A 14,849-nucleotide genomic window follows, 5' to 3' on the forward strand; every position below is an offset into this window, starting at 1 on the left:
TATGTTAGACTAGATACTGTATGTTAGACTAGATACTGTATGTTATCTGGCTAGATACTGTATGTTATCAGACTAGATACTGTATGTTATCAGACTAGATACTGTATGTTATCAGACTAGATACTGTATGTTAGACTAGATACTGTATGTTAGACTAGATACTGTATGTTAGACTAGATACTGTATGTTATCAGACTAGATACTGTATGTTATCAGACTAGATACTGTATGTTAGACTAGATACTGTATGTTATCTGGCTAGATACTGTATGTTATCTGGCTAGATACTGTATGTTATCTGACTAGATACTGTATGTTAGACTAGATACTGTATGTTAGACTAGATACTGTATGTTATCTGGCTAGATACTGTATGTTATCAGACTAGATACTGTATGTTATCAGACTAGATACTGTATGTTAGACTAGATACTGTATGTTATCTGGCTAGATACTGTATGTTATCTGACTAGATACTGTATGTTAGACTAGATACTGTATGTTAGACTAGATACTGTATGTTATCAGACTAGATACTGTATGTTAGACTAGATACTGTATGTTATCTGGCTAGATACTGTATGTTATCAGACTAGATACTGTATGTTATCAGACTAGATACTGTATGTTAGACTAGATACTGTATGTTATCTGACTAGATACTGTATGTTAGACTAGATACTGTATGTTATCTGGCTAGATACTGTATGTTATCTGACTAGATACTGTATGTTAGACTAGATACTGTATGTTAGACTAGATACTGTATGTTATCTGGCTAGATACTGTATGTTATCAGACTAGATACTGTATGTTAGACTAGATACTGTATGTTATCAGACTAGATACTGTATGTTATCAGACTAGATACTGTATGTTATCAGACTAGATACTGTATGTTATCAGACTAGATACTGTATGTTAGACTAGATACTGTATGTTAGACTAGATACTGTATGTTAGACTAGATACTGTATGTTATCAGACTAGATACTGTATGTTATCAGACTAGATACTGTATATTAGACTAGATACTGTATGTTATCAGACTAGATACTGTATGTTAGACTAGATACTGTATGTTATCATTTACATCAGACTAGATACTGTATGTTAGACTAGATACTGTATGTTATCAGACTAGATACTGTATGTTATCAGACTAGATACTGTATGTTATCAGACTAGATACTGTATGTTAGACTAGATACTGTATGTTATCAGACTAGATACTGTATGTTATCAGACTAGATACTGTATGTTAGACTAGATACTGTATGTTATCAGACTAGATACTGTATGTTATCTGGCTAGATACTGTATGTTATCTGGCTAGATACTGTATGTTATCTGACTAGATACTGTATGTTAGACTAGATACTGTATGTTAGACTAGATACTGTATGTTATCAGACTAGATACTGTATGTTATCAGACTAGATACTGTATGTTATCAGACTAGATACTGTATGCTAGACTAGATACTGTATGTTATCAGACTAGATACTGTATGCTAGACTAGATACTGTATGTTATCAGACTAGATACTGTATGCTAGACTAGATACTGTATGTTATCAGACTAGATACTGTATGTTATCAGACTAGATACTGTATGTTATCAGACTAGATACTGTATGTTATCAGACTAGATACTGTATGTTAGACTAGATACTGTATGTTAGACTAGATACTGTATGTTAGACTAGATACTGTATGTCAGACTAGATACTGTATGCTAGACTAGATACTGTATGTCAGACTAGATACTGTATGTTAGACTAGATACTGTATGTTATCAGACTAGATACTGTATGTTAGACTAGATACTGTATGTTAGACTAGATACTGTATGTTATCAGACTAGATACTGTATGTTAGACTAGATACTGTATGTCAGACTAGATACTGTATGCTAGACTAGATACTGTATGTCAGACTAGATACTGTATGTTATCAGACTAGATACTGTATGTTATCAGACTAGATACTGTATGCTAGACTAGATACTGTATGTCAGACTAGATACTGTATGTTAGACTAGATACTGTATGTTATCAGACTAGATACTGTATGTTAGACTAGATACTGTATGTTATCAGACTAGATACTGTATCTTATCAGACTAGATACTGTATGTTATCAGACTAGATACTGTATGTTATCTGGCTAGATACTGTATGTTATCAGACTAGATACTGTATGTTAGACTAGATACTGTATGTTAGACTAGATACTGTATGTTATCTGGCTAGATACTGTATGTTATCTGGCTAGATACTGTATGTTATCTGACTAGATACTGTATGTTAGACTAGATACTGTATGTTAGACTAGATACTGTATGTTATCTGGCTAGATACTGTATGTTATCAGACTAGATACTGTATGTTATCAGACTAGATACTGTATGTTATCAGACTAGATACTGTATGTTAGACTAGATACTGTATGTTAGACTAGATACTGTATGTTATCAGACTAGATACTGTATGTTATCAGACTAGATACTGTATGTTAGACTAGATACTGTATGTTATCTGGCTAGATACTGTATGTTATCTGGCTAGATACTGTATGTTATCTGACTAGATACTGTATGTTAGACTAGATACTGTATGTTAGACTAGATACTGTATGTTATCTGGCTAGATACTGTATGTTATCAGACTAGATACTGTATGTTATCAGACTAGATACTGTATGTTAGACTAGATACTGTATGTTATCTGGCTAGATACTGTATGTTATCTGGCTAGATACTGTATGTTATCTGACTAGATACTGTATGTTAGACTAGATACTGTATGTTAGACTAGATACTGTATGTTATCAGACTAGATACTGTATGTTAGACTAGATACTGTATGTTATCTGACTAGATACTGTATGTTAGACTAGATACTGTATGTTATCTGGCTAGATACTGTATGTTATCTGACTAGATACTGTATGTTAGACTAGATACTGTATGTTCGACTAGATACTGTATGTTATCTGACTAGATACTGTATGTTATCAGACTAGATACTGTATGTTATCAGACTAGATACTGTATGTTATCAGACTAGATACTGTATGTTATCAGACTAGATACTGTATGTTAGACTAGATACTGTATGTTAGACTAGATACTGTATGTTAGACTAGATACTGTATGTTATCAGACTAGATACTGTATGTTATCAGACTAGATACTGTATGTTAGACTAGATACTGTATGTTATCAGACTAGATACTGTATGTTAGACTAGATACTGTATGTTATCAGACTAGATACTGTATGTTAGACTAGATACTGTATGTTATCAGACTAGATACTGTATGTTATCAGACTAGATACTGTATGTTAGACTAGATACTGTATGTTATCAGACTAGATACTGTATGTTATCAGACTAGATACTGTATGCTAGACTAGATACTGTATGTTATCAGACTAGATACTGTATGCTAGACTAGATACTGTATGTTATCAGACTAGATACTGTATGCTAGACTAGATACTGTATGTTATCAGACTAGATACTGTATGTTATCAGACTAGATACTGTATGTTATCAGACTAGATACTGTATGCTAGACTAGATACTGTATGTTATCAGACTAGATACTGTATGTTATCAGACTAGATACTGTATGTTATCAGACTAGATACTGTATGTTATCAGACTAGATACTGTATGCTAGACTAGATACTGTATGTTATCAGACTAGATACTGTATGTTATCAGACTAGATACTGTATGTTATCAGACTAGATACTGTATGTTATCAGACTAGATACTGTATGTTATCAGACTAGATACTGTATGTTAGACTAGATACTGTATGTTAGACTAGATACTGTATGTTAGACTAGATACTGTATGTCAGACTAGATACTGTATGCTAGACTAGATACTGTATGTCAGACTAGATACTGTATGTTAGACTAGATACTGTATGTTATCAGACTAGATACTGTATGTTATCAGACTAGATACTGTATGTTAGACTAGATACTGTATGTTATCAGACTAGATACTGTATGTTAGACTAGATACTGTATGTCAGACTAGATACTGTATGCTAGACTAGATACTTATGTCAGACTAGATACTGTATGTTATCAGACTAGATACTGTATGTTAGACTAGATACTGTATGTTATCAGACTAGATACTGTATGTTATCAGACTAGATACTGTATGCTAGACTAGATACTGTATGTTATCAGACTAGATACTGTATGCTAGACTAGATACTGTATGTTATCAGACTAGATACTGTATGCTAGACTAGATACTGTATGTTATCAGACTAGATACTGTATGTTATCAGACTAGATACTGTATGTTATCAGACTAGATACTGTATGTTATCAGACTAGATACTGTATGTTATCAGACTAGATACTGTATGTTATCAGACTAGATACTGTATGTTATCAGACTAGATACTGTATGTTAGACTAGATACTGTATGTTAGACTAGATACTGTATGTTAGACTAGATACTGTATGTCAGACTAGATACTGTATGCTAGACTAGATACTGTATCAGACTAGATACTGTATGTTAGACTAGATACTGTATGTTATCAGACTAGATACTGTATGTTATCAGACTAGATACTGTATGTTAGACTAGATACTGTATGTTATCAGACTAGATACTGTATGTTAGACTAGATACTGTATGTTATCAGACTAGATACTGTATGTTAGACTAGATACTGTATGTTATCAGACTAGATACTGTATGTTAGACTAGATACTGTATGTCAGACTAGATACTGTATGCTAGACTAGATACTGTATGTTATCAGACTAGATACTGTATGTTAGACTAGATACTGTATGTCAGACTAGATACTGTATGCTAGACTAGATACTGTATGTCAGACTAGATACTGTATGTTATCAGACTAGATACTGTATGTTAGACTAGATACTGTATGTCAGACTAGATACTGTATGCTAGACTAGATACTGTATGTCAGACTAGATACTGTATGTTATCAGACTAGATACTGTATGTTATCAGACTAGATACTGTATGCTAGACTAGATACTGTATGTCAGACTAGATACTGTATGTTAGACTAGATACTGTATGTTATCAGACTAGATACTGTATGTTAGACTAGATACTGTATGTTATCAGACTAGATACTGTATGTTATCAGACTAGATACTGTATGTTATCAGACTAGATACTGTATGTTATCTGGCTAGATACTGTATGTTATCAGACTAGATACTGTATGTTAGACTAGATACTGTATGTTATCTGGCTAGATACTGTATGTTATCTGGCTAGATACTGTATGTTATCTGACTAGATACTGTATGTTAGACTAGATACTGTATGTTAGACTAGATACTGTATGTTATCTGGCTAGATACTGTATGTTATCAGACTAGATACTGTATGTTATCAGACTAGATACTGTATGTTATCAGACTAGATACTGTATGTTAGACTAGATACTGTATGTTAGACTAGATACTGTATGTTATCAGACTAGATACTGTATGTTATCAGACTAGATACTGTATGTTAGACTAGATACTGTATGTTATCTGGCTAGATACTGTATGTTATCTGGCTAGATACTGTATGTTATCTGACTAGATACTGTATGTTAGACTAGATACTGTATGTTAGACTAGATACTGTATGTTATCTGGCTAGATACTGTATGTTATCAGACTAGATACTGTATGTTATCAGACTAGATACTGTATGTTATCAGACTAGATACTGTATGTTATCTGGCTAGATACTGTATGTTATCAGACTAGATACTGTATGTTAGACTAGATACTGTATGTTATCTGGCTAGATACTGTATGTTATCTGGCTAGATACTGTATGTTATCTGACTAGATACTGTATGTTAGACTAGATACTGTATGTTAGACTAGATACTGTATGTTATCTGGCTAGATACTGTATGTTATCAGACTAGATACTGTATGTTATCAGACTAGATACTGTATGTTAGACTAGATACTGTATGTTATCTGACTAGATACTGTATGTTAGACTAGATACTGTATGTTAGACTAGATACTGTATGTTATCTGACTAGATACTGTATGTTATCAGACTAGATACTGTATGTTAGACTAGATACTGTATGTTATCTGACTAGATACTGTATGTTTAGATACTGTATGTTAGACTAGATACTGTATGTTATCTGACTAGATACTGTATGTTATCAGACTAGATACTGTATGTTATCTGACTAGATACTGTATGTTAGACTAGATACTGTATGTTATCAGACTAGATACTGTATGCTAGACTAGATACTGTATGTTATCAGACTAGATACTGTATGTTATCAGACTAGATACTGTATGTTATCAGACTAGATACTGTATGTTAGACTAGATACTGTATGTTAGACTAGATACTGTATGTTAGACTAGATACTGTATGTTAGACTAGATACTGTATGTTATCAGACTAGATACTGTATGTTAGACTAGATACTGTATGTTATCTGGCTAGATACTGTATGTTATCTGGCTAGATACTGTATGTTATCTGACTAGATACTGTATGTTAGACTAGATACTGTATGTTAGACTAGATACTGTATGTTATCTGGCTAGATACTGTATGTTATCAGACTAGATACTGTATGTTATCAGACTAGATACTGTATGTTATCAGACTAGATACTGTATGTTAGACTAGATACTGTATGTTAGACTAGATACTGTATGTTAGACTAGATACTGTATGTTATCAGACTAGATACTGTATGTTATCAGACTAGATACTGTATGTTAGACTAGATACTGTATGTTATCTGGCTAGATACTGTATGTTATCTGGCTAGATACTGTATGTTATCTGACTAGATACTGTATGTTAGACTAGATACTGTATGTTAGACTAGATACTGTATGTTATCTGGCTAGATACTGTATGTTATCAGACTAGATACTGTATGTTATCAGACTAGATACTGTATGTTAGACTAGATACTGTATGTTATCTGGCTAGATACTGTATGTTATCTGACTAGATACTGTATGTTAGACTAGATACTGTATGTTAGACTAGATACTGTATGTTATCAGACTAGATACTGTATGTTAGACTAGATACTGTATGTTATCTGGCTAGATACTGTATGTTATCAGACTAGATACTGTATGTTATCAGACTAGATACTGTATGTTAGACTAGATACTGTATGTTATCTGACTAGATACTGTATGTTAGACTAGATACTGTATGTTATCTGGCTAGATACTGTATGTTATCTGACTAGATACTGTATGTTAGACTAGATACTGTATGTTAGACTAGATACTGTATGTTATCTGACTAGATACTGTATGTTATCAGACTAGATACTGTATGTTAGACTAGATACTGTATGTTATCAGACTAGATACTGTATGTTATCAGACTAGATACTGTATGTTATCAGACTAGATACTGTATGTTATCAGACTAGATACTGTATGTTAGACTAGATACTGTATGTTAGACTAGATACTGTATGTTAGACTAGATACTGTATGTTATCAGACTAGATACTGTATGTTATCAGACTAGATACTGTATATTAGACTAGATACTGTATGTTATCAGACTAGATACTGTATGTTAGACTAGATACGGTATGTTATCATTTACATCAGACTAGATACTGTATGTTAGACTAGATACTGTATGTTATCAGACTAGATACTGTATGTTATCAGACTAGATACTGTATGTTATCAGACTAGATACTGTATGTTAGACTAGATACTGTATGTTATCAGACTAGATACTGTATGTTATCAGACTAGATACTGTATGTTAGACTAGATACTGTATGTTATCAGACTAGATACTGTATGTTATCTGGCTAGATACTGTATGTTATCTGGCTAGATACTGTATGTTATCTGACTAGATACTGTATGTTAGACTAGATACTGTATGTTAGACTAGATACTGTATGTTATCAGACTAGATACTGTATGTTATCAGACTAGATACTGTATGTTATCAGACTAGATACTGTATGCTAGACTAGATACTGTATGTTATCAGACTAGATACTGTATGCTAGACTAGATACTGTATGTTATCAGACTAGATACTGTATGCTAGACTAGATACTGTATGTTATCAGACTAGATACTGTATGTTATCAGACTAGATACTGTATGTTATCAGACTAGATACTGTATGTTATCAGACTAGATACTGTATGTTAGACTAGATACTGTATGTTAGACTAGATACTGTATGTTAGACTAGATACTGTATGTCAGACTAGATACTGTATGCTAGACTAGATACTGTATGTCAGACTAGATACTGTATGTTAGACTAGATACTGTATGTTATCAGACTAGATACTGTATGTTAGACTAGATACTGTATGTTAGACTAGATACTGTATGTTATCAGACTAGATACTGTATGTTAGACTAGATACTGTATGAGACTAGATACTGTATGCTAGACTAGATACTGTATGTCAGACTAGATACTGTATGTTATCAGACTAGATACTGTATGTTATCAGACTAGATACTGTATGCTAGACTAGATACTGTATGTCAGACTAGATACTGTATGTTAGACTAGATACTGTATGTTATCAGACTAGATACTGTATGTTAGACTAGATACTGTATGTTATCAGACTAGATACTGTATCTTATCAGACTAGATACTGTATGTTATCAGACTAGATACTGTATGTTATCTGGCTAGATACTGTATGTTATCAGACTAGATACTGTATGTTAGACTAGATACTGTATGTTAGACTAGATACTGTATGTTATCTGGCTAGATACTGTATGTTATCTGGCTAGATACTGTATGTTATCTGACTAGATACTGTATGTTAGACTAGATACTGTATGTTAGACTAGATACTGTATGTTATCTGGCTAGATACTGTATGTTATCAGACTAGATACTGTATGTTATCAGACTAGATACTGTATGTTATCAGACTAGATACTGTATGTTAGACTAGATACTGTATGTTAGACTAGATACTGTATGTTATCAGACTAGATACTGTATGTTATCAGACTAGATACTGTATGTTAGACTAGATACTGTATGTTATCTGGCTAGATACTGTATGTTATCTGGCTAGATACTGTATGTTATCTGACTAGATACTGTATGTTAGACTAGATACTGTATGTTAGACTAGATACTGTATGTTATCTGGCTAGATACTGTATGTTATCAGACTAGATACTGTATGTTATCAGACTAGATACTGTATGTTAGACTAGATACTGTATGTTATCTGGCTAGATACTGTATGTTATCTGGCTAGATACTGTATGTTATCTGACTAGATACTGTATGTTAGACTAGATACTGTATGTTAGACTAGATACTGTATGTTATCAGACTAGATACTGTATGTTAGACTAGATACTGTATGTTATCTGACTAGATACTGTATGTTAGACTAGATACTGTATGTTATCTGGCTAGATACTGTATGTTATCTGACTAGATACTGTATGTTAGACTAGATACTGTATGTTCGACTAGATACTGTATGTTATCTGGCTAGATACTGTATGTTATCAGACTAGATACTGTATGTTATCAGACTAGATACTGTATGTTATCAGACTAGATACTGTATGTTATCAGACTAGATACTGTATGTTAGACTAGATACTGTATGTTAGACTAGATACTGTATGTTAGACTAGATACTGTATGTTATCAGACTAGATACTGTATGTTATCAGACTAGATACTGTATGTTAGACTAGATACTGTATGTTATCAGACTAGATACTGTATGTTAGACTAGATACTGTATGTTATCAGACTAGATACTGTATGTTAGACTAGATACTGTATGTTATCAGACTAGATACTGTATGTTATCAGACTAGATACTGTATGTTAGACTAGATACTGTATGTTATCAGACTAGATACTGTATGTTATCAGACTAGATACTGTATGCTAGACTAGATACTGTATGTTATCAGACTAGATACTGTATGCTAGACTAGATACTGTATGTTATCAGACTAGATACTGTATGCTAGACTAGATACTGTATGTTATCAGACTAGATACTGTATGTTATCAGACTAGATACTGTATGTTATCAGACTAGATACTGTATGCTAGACTAGATACTGTATGTTATCAGACTAGATACTGTATGTTATCAGACTAGATACTGTATGTTATCAGACTAGATACTGTATGTTATCAGACTAGATACTGTATGCTAGACTAGATACTGTATGTTATCAGACTAGATACTGTATGTTATCAGACTAGATACTGTATGTTATCAGACTAGATACTGTATGTTATCAGACTAGATACTGTATGTTATCAGACTAGATACTGTATGTTAGACTAGATACTGTATGTTAGACTAGATACTGTATGTTAGACTAGATACTGTATGTCAGACTAGATACTGTATGCTAGACTAGATACTGTATGTCAGACTAGATACTGTATGTTAGACTAGATACTGTATGTTATCAGACTAGATACTGTATGTTATCAGACTAGATACTGTATGTTAGACTAGATACTGTATGTTATCAGACTAGATACTGTATGTTAGACTAGATACTGTATGTCAGACTAGATACTGTATGCTAGACTAGATACTGTATGTCAGACTAGATACTGTATGTTATCAGACTAGATACTGTATGTTAGACTAGATACTGTATGTTATCAGACTAGATACTGTATGTTATCAGACTAGATACTGTATGCTAGACTAGATACTGTATGTTATCAGACTAGATACTGTATGCTAGACTAGATACTGTATGTTATCAGACTAGATACTGTATGCTAGACTAGATACTGTATGTTATCAGACTAGATACTGTATGTTATCAGACTAGATACTGTATGTTATCAGACTAGATACTGTATGTTATCAGACTAGATACTGTATGTTATCAGACTAGATACTGTATGTTATCAGACTAGATACTGTATGTTATCAGACTAGATACTGTATGTTAGACTAGATACTGTATGTTAGACTAGATACTGTATGTTAGACTAGATACTGTATGTCAGACTAGATACTGTATGCTAGACTAGATACTGTATGTCAGACTAGATACTGTATGTTAGACTAGATACTGTATGTTATCAGACTAGATACTGTATGTTATCAGACTAGATACTGTATGTTAGACTAGATACTGTATGTTATCAGACTAGATACTGTATGTTAGACTAGATACTGTATGTTATCAGACTAGATACTGTATGTTAGACTAGATACTGTATGTTATCAGACTAGATACTGTATGTTAGACTAGATACTGTATGTCAGACTAGATACTGTATGCTAGACTAGATACTGTATGTTATCAGACTAGATACTGTATGTTAGACTAGATACTGTATGTCAGACTAGATACTGTATGCTAGACTAGATACTGTATGTCAGACTAGATACTGTATGTTATCAGACTAGATACTGTATGTTAGACTAGATACTGTATGTCAGACTAGATACTGTATGCTAGACTAGATACTGTATGTCAGACTAGATACTGTATGTTATCAGACTAGATACTGTATGTTATCAGACTAGATACTGTATGCTAGACTAGATACTGTATGTCAGACTAGATACTGTATGTTAGACTAGATACTGTATGTTATCAGACTAGATACTGTATGTTAGACTAGATACTGTATGTTATCAGACTAGATACTGTATGTTATCAGACTAGATACTGTATGTTATCAGACTAGATACTGTATGTTATCTGGCTAGATACTGTATGTTATCAGACTAGATACTGTATGTTAGACTAGATACTGTATGTTATCTGGCTAGATACTGTATGTTATCTGGCTAGATACTGTATGTTATCTGACTAGATACTGTATGTTAGACTAGATACTGTATGTTAGACTAGATACTGTATGTTATCTGGCTAGATACTGTATGTTATCAGACTAGATACTGTATGTTATCAGACTAGATACTGTATGTTATCAGACTAGATACTGTATGTTAGACTAGATACTGTATGTTAGACTAGATACTGTATGTTATCAGACTAGATACTGTATGTTATCAGACTAGATACTGTATGTTAGACTAGATACTGTATGTTATCTGGCTAGATACTGTATGTTATCTGGCTAGATACTGTATGTTATCTGACTAGATACTGTATGTTAGACTAGATACTGTATGTTAGACTAGATACTGTATGTTATCTGGCTAGATACTGTATGTTATCAGACTAGATACTGTATGTTATCAGACTAGATACTGTATGTTAGACTAGATACTGTATGTTATCTGGCTAGATACTGTATGTTATCTGGCTAGATACTGTATGTTATCTGACTAGATACTGTATGTTAGACTAGATACTGTATGTTAGACTAGATACTGTATGTTATCAGACTAGATACTGTATGTTAGACTAGATACTGTATGTTATCTGGCTAGATACTGTATGTTATCAGACTAGATACTGTATGTTATCAGACTAGATACTGTATGTTAGACTAGATACTGTATGTTATCTGACTAGATACTGTATGTTAGACTAGATACTGTATGTTATCTGGCTAGATACTGTATGTTATCTGACTAGATACTGTATGTTAGACTAGATACTGTATGTTAGACTAGATACTGTATGTTATCTGGCTAGATACTGTATGTTATCAGACTAGATACTGTATGTTATCAGACTAGATACTGTATGTTATCAGACTAGATACTGTATGTTAGACTAGATACTGTATGTTAGACTAGATACTGTATGTTAGACTAGATACTGTATGTTATCAGACTAGATACTGTATGTTAGACTAGATACTGTATGTTATCAGACTAGATACTGTATGTTAGACTAGATACTGTATGTTAGACTAGATACTGTATGTTAGACTAGATACTGTATGTTATCAGACTAGATACTGTATGTTATCAGACTAGATACTGTATGTTAGACTAGATACTGTATGTTATCAGACTAGATACTGTATGTTAGACTAGATACTGTATGTTATCAGACTAGATACTGTATGTTATCAGACTAGATACTGTATGTTATCAGACTAGATACTGTATGTTAGACTAGATACTGTATGTTATCAGACTAGATACTGTATGTTATCAGACTAGATACTGTATGTTATCAGACTAGATACTTTATGTTAGACTAGATACTGTATGTTATCAGACTAGATACTGTATGTTATCAGACTAGATACTGTATGTTAGACTAGATACTGTATGTTATCTGACTAGATACTGTATGCTAGACTAGATACTGTATGTTAGACTAGATACTGTATGTTAGACTAGATACTGTATGTTATCAGACTAGATACTGTATGTTATCAGACTAGATACTGTATGTTATCAGACTAGATACTGTATGTTATCAGACTAGATACTGTATGTTAGACTAGATACTGTATGTTATCAGACTAGATACTGTATGTTATCAGACTAGATACTGTATGTTATCAGACTAGATACTGTATGTTATCAGACTAGATACTGTATGTTATCAGACTAGATACTGTATGTTATCAGACTAGATACTGTATGTTAGACTAGATACTGTATGTTATCTGACTAGATACTGTATGTTAGACTAGATACTGTATGTTAGACTAGATACTGTATGTTAGACTAGATACTGTATGTTATCAGACTAGATACTGTATGTTATCAGACTAGATACTGTATGTTAGACTAGATACTGTATGTTATCAGACTAGATACTGTATGTTAGACTAGATACTGTATGTTATCAGACTAGATACTGTATGTTATCAGTCTAGATACTGTATGTTATCAGACTAGATACTGTATGTTATCAGACTAGATACTATATGTTATCAGACTAGATACTGTATGTTAGACTAGATACTGTATGTTATCAGACTAGATACTGTATGTTAGACTAGATACTGTATGTTATCAGACTAGATACTGTATGTTATCAGACTAGATACTGTATGTTATCAGACTAGATACTGTATGTTAGACTAGATACTGTATGTTATCAGACTAGATACTGTATGTTATCAGACTAGATACTGTATGTTATCAGACTAGATACTGTATGTTAGACTAGATACTGTATGTTAGACTAGATACTGTATGTTATCAGACTAGATACTGTATGTTATCAGACTAGATACTGTATGTTATCTGACTAGATACTGTATGTTATCAGACTAGATACTGTATGTTAGACTAGATACTGTATGTTAGACTAGATACTGTATGTTATCTGACTAGATACTGTATGTTAGACTAGATACTGTATGTTAGACTAGATACTGTATGTTATCTGACTAGATACTGTATGTTAGACTAGATACTGTATGTTAGACTAGATACTGTATGTTAGACTAGATACTGTATGTTATCAGACTAGATACTGTATGTTATCAGACTAGATACTGTATGCTAGACTAGATACTGTATGTTATCAGACTAGATACTGTATGTTATCAGTCTAGATACTGTATGTTATCAGACTAGATACTGTATGTTATCAGACTAGATACTGTATGTTATCAGACTAGATACTGTATGTTATCTGACTAGATACTGTATGTTATCAGACTAGATACTGTATGTTAGACTAGATACTGTATGTTAGACTAGATACTGTATGTTATCTGACTAGATACTGTATGTTAGACTAGATACTGTATGTTAGACTAGATACTGTATGTTATCTGACTAGATACTGTATGTTAGACTAGATACTGTATGTTAGACTAGATACTGTATGTTAGACTAGATACTGTATGTTATCAGACTAGATACTGTATGTTATCAGACTAGATACTGTATGCTAG

General features: G+C 32.7%; 1 protein-coding gene across 2 annotated transcripts in view; it reads left to right on the top strand.

Moving 5' to 3' along the window:
- Positions 1-14,849, top strand: part of LOC124009351 (collagen alpha-1(VI) chain-like) — a 122,463-nt gene that overhangs the window by 72,749 nt on the left and 34,865 nt on the right. The gene's annotated exons all lie outside the window — the stretch shown is intronic.

This window comes from Oncorhynchus gorbuscha, linkage group LG22, assembly GCF_021184085.1.
Source record: "Oncorhynchus gorbuscha isolate QuinsamMale2020 ecotype Even-year linkage group LG22, OgorEven_v1.0, whole genome shotgun sequence".
Taxonomy (NCBI): domain Eukaryota; kingdom Metazoa; phylum Chordata; class Actinopteri; order Salmoniformes; family Salmonidae; genus Oncorhynchus; species Oncorhynchus gorbuscha.